Source organism: Lontra canadensis, unplaced genomic scaffold, assembly GCF_010015895.1.
Source record: "Lontra canadensis isolate GAN:19392208 unplaced genomic scaffold, GSC_riverotter_1.0 scaffold69, whole genome shotgun sequence".
Classification (NCBI taxonomy): Eukaryota; Metazoa; Chordata; class Mammalia; order Carnivora; family Mustelidae; genus Lontra; species Lontra canadensis.
In genome coordinates, this window is record NW_022631063.1 from 10,164,803 (window position 1) to 10,182,603 (window position 17,801).

The window sequence follows — 17,801 nt, forward strand, 5'->3', positions numbered from 1 at the left end:
TAAAATCAATAAAGAAACAAGAGCATTGAATGACACACTGGAACAGATGGACCTCATAGATATATACAGAACATTCCACCCTAAAACAACAGAATACTCATTCTTCTCAAGTGCACATGGAACCTTCTCCAGAATAGACCACATACTGGGTCACAAATCAGGACTCAACTGATACCAAAAGACTGAGATTATCCCCTGCATATTCTCAGATCACAATGCTTTGAAACTGGAGCTCAATCACAAGGAAAAGTTCCGAAGGAACTCAAACACCTGGAAGCTAAAGGCCACCTTGCTTAAGAATGCTTGGATCAACCAGGAGATCAAAGAAGAACTGAAAGAATTCATGGAAACCAATGAGAATGAAGACACTTCGGTCCAAAACCTATGGGATACAGCAAAGGCGGTCCTAAGGGGGAAATACATAGCCATCCAAGCCTCCCTCAAAAAAATTGAAAAATCCAGAATAGGTATCGTATTGTTACTATTTTTAGTTTAATTAAATTATGGGTAAAAAATGTATTTGGTAGAATTTCAGTCATATGTAATTTATTGAGACTCTGTTTACAGCGCACCAGTTGTCTGTGTTGGTGAATGTACCATGTACACTTGCAAAGAATGTGTATTCTGCAGTTGTTAGGTGTAGTGTACTATAAATGTCAAATCGGCCAGTATAGTTGATAGTGATATTCATGTCTTCCATGTTCTCACTCTTTTTTTTGTTTGTTTTTGTTTTTTGTTTTGTTTCATTTTGTTTTTTTCTTGTTGTTCTATTAATTACTGAGAAAACAGTCTTAAAATCTCCAACTGTGATTTTGGATTTATCTATTTATTCAGTAATTCTGTCAATTTTGTTTCAAAATATTCTATTATTAGGCACATATCCATTTATTCTTTTTACTTCTTTCAGATTAATTCCCTTTTTTATCATTATGAAGTGTCTGTATGTCTGGCAATACTCTTTGCCTTAAAATCTAGTTCATATGATAATATAGTCGCTCCAGCTTTCTTTTTTCTCTTTTTCCATGCTTTTATTTTCAAACTATCTGTTCCATGTATTTAAAGGATAGATGAGTTTTAATTTTTTACCCATTCTGGCAATTTCCATTTTTAATTAGAGTATTTATCTGTTTACATTTAATACAATTATTTATATGTTTGGATTTAGATTTACCAGTTTGCTATTTGTTTTCCCTTCATGTCACTACTTCTTTGTTCCTCTCCCTTCCTTTCCTGCTTTATTTTGATGTAACTGAATATATTTTAGAATTCTGCACTAGTTTGGTTCTTCAGGAAGCAGGTGCCAAGATGAAGTTATATGTGCAAGATAAAGAGGAGAGAGGCAGGCATCTGACATCTGTGAAAAGAGGGAGCAAGAAAGGAGAATAGGTAGAAAGAACCTCAAACTGCATTATGATTTTTAGAAAGTCTCTGCCAGCCTGATGTACGATTTTGGTCAAAGATTGTTGATAGATGAGTGTTGCACTGGGCAGAATTAGCCAAGTGCACATATCCCTGTCATGTTTAGTCACTGACTAACTGCAAAGAACATAGCTTTGATTCACACACCGTGGATCGCAAAGGGACTGCCATTGGATGGTGTCAGCAAAGTGCACTCCTCACAGATGATTGTCAAGTTTCTTCTAGAAGGGAGATCCAAGTGTGGCACCTTCATAGCTACCATAAATTCCATTTTAGTTTCTCTATTGGCTTTTTAATTGTCTCTCTTTACATTCATTTTTAGTGATTGTGTAGAGATTACCATATATATTGTTAGCCATTCACATTCTACTTAGAGGTAATGTTGTGCTGCTTCACGTCAAGCATTGGAATATTTCAACCACATCACTCCTCCATCCTCTGTGCTGTTGTTGCCACATATTTATGTTACATCTATTTATGTTATAAGTCCTGTGATACAGTATTATAATTTTTTTTTAAAAGTAGTTGTATGTCTTTGAAAGCGTTTCAAAGGAGTGTATGTGTATGTTTGTGTGTGTGTTTTATACTTACATATTTACCATTTACCATTTTCAGTGATCTTCCATCCCTTCTGTAGACCCAAATTTGTGGAATTTATTTTTGTCCTTTGGACTTTCTTCAGCCTTTCAAGTAGTGCAGATCTGCTGCACTACTTTTGGGTTTTATTTTCTGAAAATGTCTTCATTTAGCCTTCATTCTCTAAGGATATTTTTGCAGATATAGAATTCTGGCTTGACCGTTATTGTTCCTGTTGGCATTATAAAGATGTCATTCTTCTCTGTCCTAGCCTACATTACCTTTGATGAGAAATTAGTATAGTTTTATCCTGTATATAATATGCCATTTCCCCCTGGTGCTTTCAAGATATTCTCTTTGTCTGTGAATTTTAGTAGTTTGAATATGTGCCCTGGCATGGGTTTGTATTTTGTTGTATTTTTATTTATCCTGTTTGGGGTTCACAGAGGTTTTCAAATTTATAAATTTATATCTTTGTTTTTACCAAATTTTGGCAAATTTGGATTATTATTTTTTCAACTTTGTTCAATTTTTTTTTCCTTGTCCATTCTTTCTTCACCTGTCATTCTGGGATTTCAATTACACATGTGTTATACACGCTATTATAACCCACTGGACCCTGAGGCTTCGTTCATTCTTAAAGTTCTCTTTGCTTTTTCACAAATTGGATAATTTATATTGTTTATCTTCAAGTTCTTTGAGAACTTTTTATTACTTTTTTCCTAATCTGCTGTTAGATCATCCAATGAATTTTCTTTTCAGATTTTTTTGTTTAGTTTTGGAATTTCCAATTTTTTTTGTAATTTCTCCTTCTCTGCTGAAATTTCTATTCTTTAGCATAGTTATAATACCTGCTTTAAAAATCCTTGTGGGCTAATTTCAGTATCTGTGTTGTCTCCGAATTGGTCTATTTCTTTTGAGGATGGGCTTTCCTGTTCTTTGCCTATCTAGTAATTTTGGAATGTACCTTGGACATTGTTAGTGACATGTTATAGAGATTCCAAATTATGTTACATACCTTTTAGGGTATTGATTTTCTGTTTTAGTAGGCAGTTAGTCTAACAGTCAGATTCCAAGTTTGTCTTCCCTGTGATGGACAGCAGCAAAAATCTGTTTAGTTCTTGTCATCTTAGCTGGGATACTTGAAGTCTGCTACACGTGTGTATAGTATTGGGAGGAGTCAGAAATTTGCTCAGATTATATATACTGAATTTGGGGCTTCCCCTCTGTGTCTCTCTTCTTTCTGGGGCTTCCTCCCACATTTTATAGCTGCTGCATCTCTAATTTCTCAAATAGTAAGAGGGTAGAGATCTAACCACTATGTGGAACTGATTGACTGGGTCTCCCTTTAGATAAAAAGCTCTAGAACATGAGTAATTTATCAAGAGCCATTCTTTCAAGTGTTATCCTCTCCACACCCCCGCCCCCCCATTAGCTCTTTCCTATAGTGCCTTCAAATAGCAGTTGTTTTTAAATATTTTATCCAGGGTTTATGATTGTTATCTGTGAGAAGGTTGGACTGATATGAGTTATTTTTATGACCAAAAGCATTTTTATGACCAACATCCACTTTATAGATGAATTTGAAAGACACATTACATTAAGTTTAAGTATGTTACCCAAGGTCACACGGTTGGTAAGTGGCAGGGCTGTGATTTGAACTCAGGCAGTTTAGTTCCATAGTCTTAGGGTTTCTTCCAAGGGTAGACATTAATGGTATGAATTTTCAGGACAATGGCAGGAAGTATAGTAAATACACCTGGACTCGTGGGGCCTTACAGTGTTAATCTCTTATGCATTGGGCCATTGTCAAGATCTTATTACTCCATGGATACTTCTCATGTCTTTGGGCATTTACATTATTTTATATGTAAGTTTACACACAAGTTGTATTCAAGGATTATGTTGTTCTTGGTTAATATGTTGTCTTTAGTTATGAGAAATCTCATATGTTCAAGATCTTGTGATGTTACTTAGAAGTTAGTGAAGTTTATCATGTGGTTCTTTTAGTGATTAAAATAAAGAAAACTTTTGAAGGAAAGTAATAATCAACAGCAATATAATGAATGTATAGAAATTATTTATTGAAGAAACTCAGGACCATAATTATGGAGTAGTTGGCTTTTAAAAATGTAAATCTAAGATTAATTTAGCTGGTGCAAACCATAGACATTGGATCAAGCTAGAGTATACTTTGTTTTAGAGTTTCTGCTCCTTATTTCCCTTTTCCTCCTCTGGCCTAAGTCAGTTTCAGTTAACATTCATGAAATGATTCCTTTTATCTTATACCTCTAAACCTTGATATTATCTTCACTTTGCATTTACAAATCTGACTTGCTTCATATTGATTCACCATAGTTTGTAAGCTGGTTTGTAATGAAATCTTATTTGTGGATGTTACTTTCAAACTAAAGGAAAAGGCCTATGTAATTTGCTTTTGGAATTCTCTCGTATCCCACACCAGTGCTCGGATACCATATTCATGCTGACCAGCCAGTAAAGAGCAGAGGTTCAATACTTGATTGATTGATGGTTCTGAATCCCAGCCAGTCAGTTCTGGGAAGGTGGGCTTATCTTCTAAGTTTAATGAAACTGAGTCCTTGAAGGCCATGATAAAGATTTTGGCTTTCATCCTAAGAATAACCGGAAACGATGCAGAGTTTTAAGCAGTGGCGCGACAAGCCAGATTTAAATTTTTAAAATAATTACTCTGAATGTTTGTGGAGCAGTTCAGTATAACCAAGTTCTAGAGGATAGAAATTAATATAAATGATTAAAGTTTCACCAGGGATATCATCTAGAGGAACTGATATCCCAGAGAGTCTTCAAGCAGAACTCCCAAGTGTATTTCTCTCAACTGCAGTGTTGAAGAATGTTGAGAAACAGAAAGTTAGAGACTGATTTTTTTTTTTTTTTTTTGGTCAAGGGCCTGGAATGTGAGTATTTTGCTTTTCTGAAAAGAAACATTATATTTTTATAATGAAAAATTAAAGCAATGCAAGTATCAAGGAATTAGGAATTAAATATCAAAAAACTACTAAAAATGGCAAATCTACATATTATGCCTATATGGAAATGGATATCATAATTTATTAATTTTTAAAAGCAAAATTGGGGCGCCTGGGTGGCTCAGTGGGTTAAGCCTCTGCCTTCGGCTCAGGTCATGATCCCAGGGTCCTGGGATTGAGCTCCCGCATCGCATCGGGCTCCCTGCTCAGCAGAGAGTCTGCTTCCCATTCTCTGCCTGCCTGTCTGCCTACCTGTGATCTCTGTCTCTGTCAAATAAATAAATAAAATCATTTTTAAAAAAGCAAAATTAAAGATGTAATTTGTGTTTATAATTATGAAAATGATCATATTTTCTCTTAACAAAAATATACAAAAATGAAGTTGAAACTTGTTATACTTTATTATCCACCAAATTCTGTTGCTTAACAGCTGTTAAAAAGTTATGCTGCTTAAAATGAGAAAACAAGCCTAATATTATTTCAGTAATCATGAAAATCTGGGCTAAAAGCATTGAGATACTGCTAAGAGAGAAAAATTTGGAAAGATTAAAAACTTTCATATGAAAATGCACTCTGACGTGTTTCTTCTTCCCAAACATTTGTGGAGATTGAGGAAATTCTAAATGTGTCTTAAAGCAAGGAACTGACAACTCCAGAAATAAATACAGTTTCAGCTCATGCTTCAGCTGCTACTTATTGACAGGTTATAGCAAGGTTAATAATGATTTGTTTGATTCCCTCAAATTTTTGTAGATTTTTGTCCTACTCATATGTAACTTGCTAAATTATAGCACTCATGTTCCTCATTAAAATTAACGCTAAAGGATGCATATATAAAACAAACGTGGGGGGGGAAAGAAAGATTTCTCAGGAATAAAAGTCAGCCAAAGGTACACTGCCCCATGGACAGCAAGTGGGGTATCAAGTTACTGTGGTTTTGTAAACAGTGTCAAGTCTGTATTCTGGGCTAAAAAACTGGCAAACGACAGCTCTCCCTCATATTTCCTGAGGTCCTTTGCACCATTTTAAAGGATAAATCATAAATAGACCTTTGAACTAAGACATTCTCGCTGGACCTATCCTTTTGCGACTGACTTCCAGTCTCAATGGGATATTGAAGGGGAGGCTGGATAGAATAAACAGTGGAATCCTTGTCCGGGAATGACTGCCTGGCAATTGTTTCATGGAAAACAGGGAGGGGTGGGGGACAACAACCCTGCTCTGTTCACTGGCTCTTTAATTTAGATTACCAATGATAAAGCCGGGGCTACGGCTAAAGAAAGGTAGGATGCATACGCAGAAACATTAGTGCTAATATGCTGCAGAAAGACAAGATAAATCAGCCCAGCTCTCATACATCACTGAGGGAGAAGCTGATTGCAACTTGACCATGTGCCTGAGTAGTTCCATCAGTGAGAAGAACAGAACATGGATTAAAAAAAACTAGAATGTGCCCTTAGGGCTACTGCCGTGCTGGACCTGGAGGAAGTGTCTGGTGTAAGTTTCAGCTTGTTTTATCCACGCATTTACCAGTGTGTTCCCACGCAGGGAGCTTGTTTCTCTTTCTGTGTTTTCATGAGAGCTTCAAGCATGTTTATTTACAGCCGTAGACTTCATTTCGTACGGATGTAATATCAGCCTAATAAAGTTCTTAACAGAGGACAGTTTAGTCCAGTGTTTGTCCAGGAGAGAGAGAAACGTGAAAAAGTGATGGTTCTCCTTACTGTCTATAGGAAGCCTGTGGGTGAGTTTTTGGTTTTTGTTTTTTGTTTTGTGGGGGAGGTGAGGGGTTAGAGAGGCAGATTTTAAACTAAAAACTCCGTTCTTTTGCCATTCACTTAAAAAAAAATGTATTGGTAACCCAGCATTTCGTTCCTCCTGTGGTCTTTTGTTTTTGAAAAACTCTGTTTGAATATGTAAGCCAGACTGCTCGGAACGCATTATATTTTATGACTGGGATGTTTGTATTGTTTCATATCTGTTATTAGACAAAATAATCATAAAGGGTGTTTTCTATGGACCTTTTTATATTCCAAAATTAAATACAGATGGTAATTTCCAGCAGTTTTAAAAATTTGTCAATTATTTAATTTAGCATCACTTAAGCATCTGCACAGGGAGAAAGCTGAGATGGTACAGAAGCTGAATAAGCATTGATTGCTCGTCTGAATTGCATCTTTAAAGTTTTTGCCTCCAATCTCTGATTTCACAGTTTATTTTTACCAAATTAGATTATCATATTTCATTATCAAGACTGCAAATGGGCGGAACCCTCTCAGATATCCTACATTTCCCGTTAAAACAGTGTGCAAAGCGCCTGCTGATTGTTAGTCTGAGGGAAATTCTCATGCGGGCTCCCCGAGAAGATGGCTTAAATAATGCATGGGTAAGAGTGAAGCAAGATGGAATTTATGGCCCAGACACTGAGTTCGGGCTTTTGTTCAGAGGAAAGACTACATAAGTGTGAGCATATAACATACTCCCAGGCTCCAGGGGAAGGACGTAACTGAATGAAATTAGTGGCCACATGGTGCTGTCCACATGTTATTCAAAACAAGCCTAAAACAGTCCACAGAGCCTGAAGTGTAGTTTGAGGAGGGGAGGTAGGGGAAACTGGAAGTGTCAACGGCAAACAGATTCCCCTGACTGAAAATTCCATGGGACAGACACAGGAAGTGAGTGTTCTGTAGGGGGCAGGGTGGCCCTAGAGAGAATGGATGTGTGGCTGATGAAAAGCAGCATGGCAGTCTTGTTAGGAAAGAATAAACCTTGACCAAACTGCAGCATTCTATATATTATGTCTTCCATCTTGTCCTAATTAGAGGAATATGTCTGCTGAATCCTAATCTCTTTAATTGTTGATAGAGCAGGCATGCGATTTGCTATAAATACACATGAGCATTCATTTCTGAAATAATGGCTGTTGCCAAATATATTAGACCGACAGGAGTGCTGGACTAGGGAAGGCTGTGCTGAATAGTTGAGTTTTGGAGGTAATGGACCAGTTGAGATTCATTGCACAGCTGGGCCAGCAGCTGCACCCAGTGCTCTGTCAAGTTTGGCCTCCAATTTCCTTGAACTTGTCCTTGTTTGCCAAAATGATGAACATAGCAAGAGCTCGTTTCAAATGAGCCTGCCGCAAGCAAAAAAGACCCTTTCCAAGGCGTCTTTGTCAAGGTATGTTGTCAACAGCAGCAGTGGCCAAATGAGGTATTGATTAGGGAATGGGAAGTTTGAATAGTCATAAAAATAAAAACCAAAGGCAAAGTGGTAGAATGAGGTAAGCTGGCAGAAGACCAGAGTACATTAAAAGGCTGCATTGGGTCATCACTGTCCTAACTAAAGGACATATGGAAAAATCCCATAATAATATCCAGCAATAATTATCTTGTAGTTAGGAAAAAATAAATAGGCCCGTAGGTTGGAAGGCAGCCCAGTAATCTCAACGCCTTTTATCCTAACATTGTATTGTTCTGATATTCCTTGGGACCAGGTCAAGAGGAAGTGCCGTAGAAAGCATTTTATATTAAGATGCATCCAGTGACTAAACAATGTGATTAGTGGCAAGCCAAAATAAAAGTAGCAAGGACCCTCCTTCCATTTCTTGGTCCTGGCTTGAGCAAGTATTTATTTAGCACGTGCTACGTATCCAGCATGTTCTAGATACATACTCTAACCAAGTGGGTTATAAACTCTTTGAGAGCAGACTAGTGGATTATACTTCTCCTGTATAAATCCCATTTCTTGAAAACCATTGCTTTGATATGGTAATAATAGCAAGTCTCTCTACTTCCTTGACTTTGGAGAGATTAAATATCAAATCTTTGCCATGCAAATGCTTTATTTTCCTGCTCCAACAAAGATGACTCTCTTCTTTTCAGATTTGAGAGCTAGTGACTTGAGCACTTATAAGATAGGTGGTTTGGGACAAAATACTTAACCTCTGGGAGAGTCTGTTTCCTTGTATGTGAAATGAAGAAAGTAACACTCATTATGCAGGACTGTGAGGAGGAGAGATGCCTAGTGCAGAGGCGGTGTTCTCCTCCTTCACAGGGAATAAGCAGGATAAGTCACCGTATGGACTGAATGCCCACTGGGCATAGAGGTGGGCATGGGGAAAGAATGAGGAGGGCAGCAGAAAAGCTGGCTAAGAGTCTGTTACAGAACCTTTGGTGAGAATATAACCTGAGACAGGATGGTTCTAGTGGAAACACAGAGAAAAGGATGAATCTGAAATATGTTTTAAAGGGAAAATTGACAGAATGTGACAGCTGATTATATTAAAGTAGGATGAAGAAGAATATTATAAAGAAGAAATAACCATGGTGCCAAGGGAAAAAGATTATGGGTTTGTGATAATGGCAAGGTTGGGTGTGTGTGCATGTGTGCCTGTGTGTGTGTCGGGGTGGGGGGGGGTGTTTGTTCTCCAAACCCAAAAAGCTGAAACAATACAGTTCTTCAGGGACTTATAAACCAAGAAAACATAAGAAAAAAGAAGAGGAAATTGGAGTGCCTAGTTAACTTATGTAAAGGGAAAGAAAAAAATCAATAATAAACCAATAATATAAGACTATTGCTGACAATAGAGTGAGAATTCAAAGGAATTGCTTAAAATGGCAAATCTATGTTTGGAGTTTTTCCCAGACAAGACCCACAATCATCAAATAATAAGGCTCTTCTGCAATCTTGGAACTTATTTAAGTTTTCCTGAGTTAAAAAAAATGCCACCGAGAGGATACAAATAGTGTCAGGGTTGGGAAGAAAAAGAGCATGAGGAATGGAAATTCTCAAAATAGCTTGGTTCTAAAGAGGCGATGGAAGCCAAAAGATAGCTGGTTGACCTTTCAGAACTTAACCATTCATTATGACTTGTCAGAAAGTGTCAGGAAGTTTGACAACTGTTATTCCTTAAATAATTTGTTGTGATTTTTCAGGAAATTCAAGCAGGAATCAAAACTATGCCAAACCAAATGGTTGTGGACTGGCAAATAGGTTGTGGTCCAAATGCTCATTTGCAAACCCTTTATCGGAACAATGTTGTAAATGTCTTCGGGTTACTTTACAAACGTCTATACAACTTATCCTATAGTAGAAGTCATGTACGTTTGCAATAAAAAATTGATAGCTAAAAGACTTTATGTTAATAATTAAAACACAAGCAATATCTTAAGAATGGAAAATGTTTTGAATGCCAGGACTTGGAGAAGTGCAGCTTAATTACAAGATTGTGTGGGATTTTGCTATTTTATTTTATTTTATTTTATTTTTTTTGAGTTATTTCTATATCTTTTTTTTAAATTTCTTTTCAGCGTAACAGTATTCATTGTTTTTGCACCACACCCAGTGCTCCATGCAATACGTGGGTATTGGGGAGGGCACGTATTGCATGGAACACGTATTGCATGGATGTGGCTATTTTAAAACTTACGTCCACTTTCATTGGTTTTAAGAGACTTTGATTTCTTTAATTTTGAAATGTAGCAATTTTCTTGTCCTCATTTTATGAATTTTACCTCTAATAGTACCTGCCATGTTTTCACCCATTGAAAAAAGAAGGGGAGTGAAGATGAGATAAAGAGGGGAAGAAGGGGGGCGCCTGGGTGGCTCAATGGGTTAAGCCTCTGCCTTCAGCTCAGGTCATGATCTCAGGGTCCTGGCATCGGTCCCGCGTCACGCTCTTTGCTCAGCAGGAGCCTGCTTCCTCCTCTCTCTCTCTCTCTGCTTGCCTCTCTGCCTACTTGTGATCTCTCTCTGTCAAATAAATTTAAAAAATAAAATATAAATAAATAAATAAATAAAATAAATTAAAATAAACTAAAAAAATAAAATTAAAAAAAAAGAGGGGAAGAAGGAGAGAATGATTTACCTAAGGTAGCTGGGACAAAAGTTAAAAGAAAGAAGAGAAGGAGCAGGTTTGAAGAATGGGTGAGAAAGATATTGCATGAAGGGAAATTAAGGGAGTTCTGACATTGAGAAGAAGAGTGTATGAGAATGCGTATGTCGCCCTTAAGGAGTAAAAAAGGGAGACCACTGGGCCTAATAGCGCACTGGATCAGCCACCAGGGGGTGCTTCAGACTCAGAGACGTTCTTTCTTGAGTAGGCGACGCGCTCATGTGACTGATAGACTCGAGGATAGGAACTTTGCTCCCCTTAAGTTTCCCCCTTTTAGCCCCCTCTTGTCGATGCCTTCGCTGTTTGGTGTCGATACCATGGCCCATCGTTTCAACCACCCTCTTACCAATATTTTCAGTTCTCCCATTCATTCATTCAATAGAGATGTATTGAATGATTCCTATTTGTCAGGCATTGTAGTTTTAGGTACTTAGGAATGAATGAAACAGATCTTGCCAGCCTCAGTTCCTACCAGGCCAAATACTATCCCTTAATCAATGCAGTTGTGTGCTTTCTCCTGCCTACAACCAGACTGCCAAGAACTGCTTGAGAAAATCATACCACTGTCCATATTGATGCTATGATACATTTATGACCTCCAATCTCAATTGGACCCCTCAGTATAGCTGAGTGATCCTTATGTTTTCTGATATATTACTGACATTCTCTCCAACACCTGTTTGAAGACTTTCAGCTTTTCTCCAATGTTTGACCAAGCCACATCAGTAGATAGCCTCTCATCTCAGCATTCAGGATTTCAACTTCCTGTCACCAGACGGATTACCTGCATATCCCAAATGAAACTAATTGCCTTGAGGATCAATCTGCTTGGTGATAGTCAAATCTGACTCCAGAAAGCTTTGGAAGAGAATGGAGGTCTTTACTGATAGTTTCTTGAGGAGTCAACAAGACCAAAAGGGGAACTAACCCCAGAACACATAGCCAGATTTCCTAAAAATTGTTTTTATACATCTTCCTCTCTGAAGTCTGGCTCCTTGTGGCAGCTATCAATTTATAGATGGTTCCTGACTTAAAGTGGTTCAACTTAACGATTCTGTGACTTCACAGTGATGTGAAAGCAATATATATTCAGTAGAAACCAAACTTCGAATTTTGAATTTTGATTGTTTCCCAGGCTAGGGATATGTGGTACCACACTCTCTTGTGATGCTGGGCTCCCAGTTGCCATGTGATCACAAGGGTAAATAACCAATACCCTTAGAAGCATTCTGTGTTTCACTTTCAGTACAGTAGTCAATAAATTATTATGTGATGTTCAACACTTTATTATAAGATAGGCTTTGTGATAGATGATTTTGCCCAAATGTAAGCTAATGTAAATGTTCTGAGTGCATTTAAGGTAGGCTAAGGGGCTAAGCTGAGGTATGATGTTCAGTGGGTTAGGTGTGTTAAATGCATTTTTGATTTATGATATTTTCAACTTCCAGCAGGTTTATTAAGATGTAACACCATCATAAGCTGAGAAAGATATATATCCTCTTTTTCTGTGCTCCTTCTCTGCCTCCTCACTTGCCCCCACATTAATTAATCTCATCTTCCTCCTGTCTGTCTGCTCTCATTCCTTCATAGATAGAACAAACTATCTTGGTGTTTGCCATTTTCCTCCCACCCCTGACCTCAGTCAGCACAAGTCCTAGATAGTTCAGCAAGCAAATTATCCTTTTTCTGATTAAGAGCAAGGCATTGCAAATATTGATGACTTAACACACACATATTTTTAAATTATCCGTTTGTGTTCATGTATTCCACCTTTCCCTAGGTTAAAATAGAAGAGGTTTTCCCTCTTCTGATTTCTCACCTGTGTTCTACACCTCATTCACTCCATATTTTGGGGGTGCTTGCTTTGTGCACACTTTGCTCTGTTTCCTGTATCTTTCACCTTTTTATCTCTTGTAGAGCCTTCTCATCAGAGTGTCCAGGGATGCTAGCTGCTCCAGTCTTAAGACAAAACAAAGCAAAACAAGACACAACAAAACCTTCATCTTCCCTACATACTCTTTCATCTCCTCTCCTAACTTTTTCTCCCCTTCTATAGCTAAACTTCTCAAAGGGTCTGTCTACCTTTGTTGGGTCCTTCCTTCCCAAACACTCCTCAAGCCACCATGATTTAAATTCTACACCAGCTACTTCATGGAAGCCCTCTATCTAAAGGCATCCACTGCCTATTTGTTCTGAATGTGAAGAGGTTATTCAGTCCTTAATCTGTCTATAGCATTTGACACTGTAGATCACCATCTTTTCTGAAATATAGTTTTCCTGTAGCTTTTCTGTTCTTTCCTATGTCTTGGTCTCTGTGGGTTTATCTTTCTCTACATACTATTAAAATATAGATGATATTCAGGGGCCCTGTTCTTTTCTGACTTTGGGAGGAATAGGGTGGGAGTTCCATCCATTCTCAAGCCTTCTGTTAATACTTACATGCTATATTGACTTCTGTGCTTGGGTAGCAGATTTCTGCTTGGAGATCTCCTCCAAACTAGGGATTTGACCCCAGAATGGGGGATTCAGGAGGTAGGCAATAATTTGCTAAATGCTTCTTCTCTCTCAAAACACTTCCCTTAAAGGCACCCCACCACCATTATTTATTCTGTTACAATGACCTCCTTTGGGGCTGAAACACTAACTCTGAAATCTTCTTACATTCTTTCTTACTCTATTCTTTATAGATAAACTTGATAGAATTTGTTCCTTTAATAAACCAAAGTTTTGGAACTCAAAAGCCTTTTTTGTACCAAAATTGGTTTTTAAAATAAAAAATGCTTTGACTTCCTATGCTTTGGATTAAAATATATACATGTATATTTTTATATATAAAATTATATATATATAATTATATATACACATATGTATGTATGTATGTGTATATATATATATACATATATATATATAGACACCCAGTTGGCTCTTTTGTTTCCTTGAGGTAATTGAGTGATCCTGAAATAATGCAGGGGTTTAGCAGGGCAGAATGTCAGAGGAGCAATGGGACACCAACTCTTTCATATTTTAACCTACACTGAAAAACAGAAGGTAAATGAGTTGGTTTACTTATGGTGTGAAGCATCATCCAAGAGAAAAGACTTTTGAGCTTAAACATGAAGGTCCATGAAAGTACCTTTTTGCTTATCTGAACAGATTTCTCATCATCAGAAATCGTACCTGTATCACTTTATAACCAGAAATGATTGGAAGATTCTAATTTTCAGCACTTTGTGAGTAAAATGGATTTACAAGTGAGGATGTGGCTACGTTTAGGGTCTTTCTAATAAATTGTGGTGAAAGAACTGAATCGAACGGCCTACTCCAGCTTCACCCTGATCACGTGGACACAGACTAATGTATATCCAGGCCGATCTATAAAGGCAAGGGGGTAGATGTTTAAGAAATTGTTTGGGGTTTTTTTGCTCATTTGTTTTATTATTTTTTTAATTTAATTTTATTGTTTCAGTATTCCAAGAGTCATTGTTTAGGAAACTATTTTGAACCTTTGAGCTTTAACTACATTTTGGAAAGGCTTCATGGGACATGGAAGAAGTCTAATGACTTAGGACAGAAAAATAAATTTTTGTACTGCTTATTTAAGCTCTAAAGCTATTTTGTTGAAGAATATAGAATATATTTCAAATTTCATGAGAAAAAGAATGTAGAATACCTTTCATAAATTCACATCATGTCATACCTAAGTTAATCCAAATTTTAACTGTTAATCAGTGATGGAGAAACTGGAGAAGGTGGGCCATGCTTCAGTTGTTGGGCTCTTACTATCCAGGCATGCGATTGCAATTTGAACAGATTGGACTCAAATGAGCAGATTATTGGACCACCTAACAAAATCAGCATCCCAGTAATCAATATCTGAAATAATAAAAGCATGAATTAAATGCTTTTTGATCAATATTATTCACACAACTCATATCCTTAATGATAATGCTTAACTGAAAGAAAGACCTTTGCTTCAAGGTTCATTTGTAATCCTCACAGAACTCTAAATTTGTTTTGACATCCCAGTGCTTCTGGAAAATATGAGTCCTGTATTTCATTTTGTGGAATTAGAGCAGACTGCATAATAACATGCTCTTACATAACACAGACCATTTCTACTTCTTCATTCTGAGTTTTAAAAAGAGAGCCTTGGAGGGGCACCTGGGTGGCTCAGTCGGTTAAGCCTCCACCTCCTGGTCTCAGATCAGGTCGTGATCTCATGGGTAGTGAGATCGAGCCCCACATCAAGCCCCACATCGAGCTCTGTGCTCAACGGAGAGTCTGCTTGACCATTCTCTCCCTCTGCCCTAACCCCCACCCCATCTCTTTCTAAAATAAATAAATAAATCTTTAAAAATACAAAACAAACAACAAAAGGAAAAATTTAGGGTTTCAGACAGAGTAGAAGAAACCTTGGAATGGGGAGAGGGCAAGAGCCATGCGTATAATTCTCTCCGGTTCATTGTGCTCATACCGTCTTTAAAGGTTCGCCTTTTGCGTAGAGATCCAGAGATTGAAAGCAGCTATTTGTCTGAAGCTGACCTTCCCTGTTAGAGGACAGAATTATAGTTCAGCTTCCCCATAACTAAGAACTAAGAGTCCTATAGTTTTTCCTAATCTAAAAGGAGAATGTAGGAAGGGATTTGAACTCTTAAAAAAAAAAAAAAAACACCTAAATTCTAAAATTCAGCGTTGGAATAAATCTAAGTCTCTATTAAGTCACACTGGGAGTATTGTAGTAGGAAAGGTCTGGGGAGGTGGTCTTCCCAAAACACCAGCGTCAGGGCAAATCTGTTGGCATCCTCAGTTCATGCCACAGGGGAACAACACGCAGAGCTGCAAAGACAGCCAACACGTCTCCACCACTTACTGTTTCCAGCAAAATTTAGCAAGGTTGCAAAATGAGTCCTGCCAGTATTCAGGCCCTTCTAGGCCTCTGGTAAGGATGGCAGTTCTTCTGGAGACCCGAACAACGCTGTAATCATCACGTATGTCATTTTGCTGTTAGAACTAATGGAACTTCACAGGAGTTTCTGAAGTTTGTTCAGAAATTGGAGGGCAGGTGGAGGGAGAACCATTCGGACAAATCCATACAACAGTTGAGGCAGGTCCTAAGTTGGAATAAAACAGAGGCAACCTTACACTGCCCCTGATGAACTACAATTCACAGCATCAGACGAAAACTTTTGATTTATTTTGTCATTTTTGAGACCTAACAAATGCTACATTCCCCAGCTAATAGTATTAGCCAACTAATTTCTTTCAGGGAGAAGTTACAGAAGAATATTTGTCCTTTGAGATGTCTGTCTTGGAGGAGCTGGCTGAGAGGGACTGACACTTTACCCCATGTCCTTTTCGGTTATTCATGTGCTAGTTTCCATTCAGGCATTGACTCCTATTGTGTACTAGGCATTATTCTGGGCACAATATTTAGAGCAGTGAGTGAGACAGATTTATGATCATGGTAAAGTGTCCGCCCAAGAAAGCCTCTTCAAAAGGCACTTTTATTAGCACGTGAGCTCAGTATCATCACTTTTTATTGTCTATAGCTCATGTGGAAAAGGAAAATTTTCTTTCTTTTAGTCACAGGAGGTTTGTTTTTTTAAAATCCCAGGAATGCCTCTTTGACTTGAGGCTACACAAGGACATTTAAGTGACACAACCCAGGTCTCATCTGTGCAACCCAGTCTTTAACGTGAACAACACTTGCAAGAACTGAAAGTAGGCTACATGTAGAGGTAGAGCTCTTCAGATAGTTTTTTCTAGAAGCAGATCCATCTACTTTTGACTCAACCAAATGTCATGACTCCTAAGTTTTTACATACTCTAGAAAGGCTTGACTTCCTGCAAAGTGTTTGCCAAAAAATGAAGAGTAACACCAAGAAAAAGCCCCAGTCGAGGGCCTGGCATCTTGTAGGTGCTTAGAAAGTGTTTGTGGTACAGACTCTGAAGCCAACCAAAATCTTAATCAGATGCCAAAGGTGGGGTTCCAAAACAAAACTGGCTTTCTTCCCCCCTAAGTGAATCCCTAGAATGATTCATTTCTTTCTGTAAAACGTGAATACTAATCCTCACCTCATGGATCTTTTAGGCAAATAAGATAACCTGGGAAAGCTCTTCATAGACAGCTAGAAAGTTTACTATGAAAAAAAAAAAAAAGCCCGAGGCCTTGATAAATTCTTATGCATTGCGTTCTTGTTGAATAGCAACAAGTTAAAAAGCAAACAACTAGTATGTAGTTTTTTGAGCCTTTCCAGTGAAAATATTAAAAACCTTTTTGTTAAATGTTCTTTCCCTAAGAGTAATTCTATACCTAAATATTCTGAGGAAAATAGGAAACAAATGAAGTCCAATATCTTGAATAGAGTTAAGGTAAGATTTTGTGTATTGAAAATCACAGAAAACTGGTTTCTGATACTTGGATATCTTCAGTGTTGCTGTGTAAAGCCTGTGGGGCTAGGGAGTGTATTCAGAACAACTTGACTCAATCTTCAGATTGTCAGCCCAGTTGCTAAGCCGTTTGGCCCCTCACTCATTTGGTGATTTTTATTAAGCTGAACCATACAAAAGTCCAGATATTCAACAACCTTGGGCCCACAAAAATGACAATTTCATCCATTTAGCCTAATATCATTATAGTTCTGTTACTGAATGGGGGTTCTTTTGTTTATCTGTTCAGCCTGGTATAGGCATCCAGAGGACAGGGATTGTGTCCGATACCTAAACTGAAGTCTGGGCGTCTGAGCTCAGACAATGTAAAATATGAAAAGGAGGTATTAAAGGTCTTTTCATATGAGCTGCAGGTGCCATTTCTGGCACCCTTCTTGGAGACAATGCAATGGAAATCATAGGTGCTTGGTCACTGGGGACGCCCTACAGGTGAGCTCCTCACTCCCAGCGAATGT

The 17,801-nt window shown here is 37.8% G+C and overlaps 1 protein-coding gene across 4 annotated transcripts in view; it reads left to right on the forward strand.

Moving 5' to 3' along the window:
* The window catches only part of RAPGEF4 (Rap guanine nucleotide exchange factor 4), a 294,249-nt gene that overhangs the window by 117,039 nt on the left and 159,409 nt on the right, over positions 1 to 17,801 (forward strand). Inside the window, exon 1 of one of the 4 annotated variants that reach the window (XM_032880471.1) lies at positions 6,340 to 6,500. The exons of the other annotated variants lie outside the window; for them this stretch is intronic. The gene's annotated coding sequence lies outside the window, so the exon portion shown is untranslated. Of the gene's footprint in view, positions 1 to 6,339; positions 6,501 to 17,801 lie in introns of those variants that run through there. 4 annotated transcript variants of the gene reach the window in all.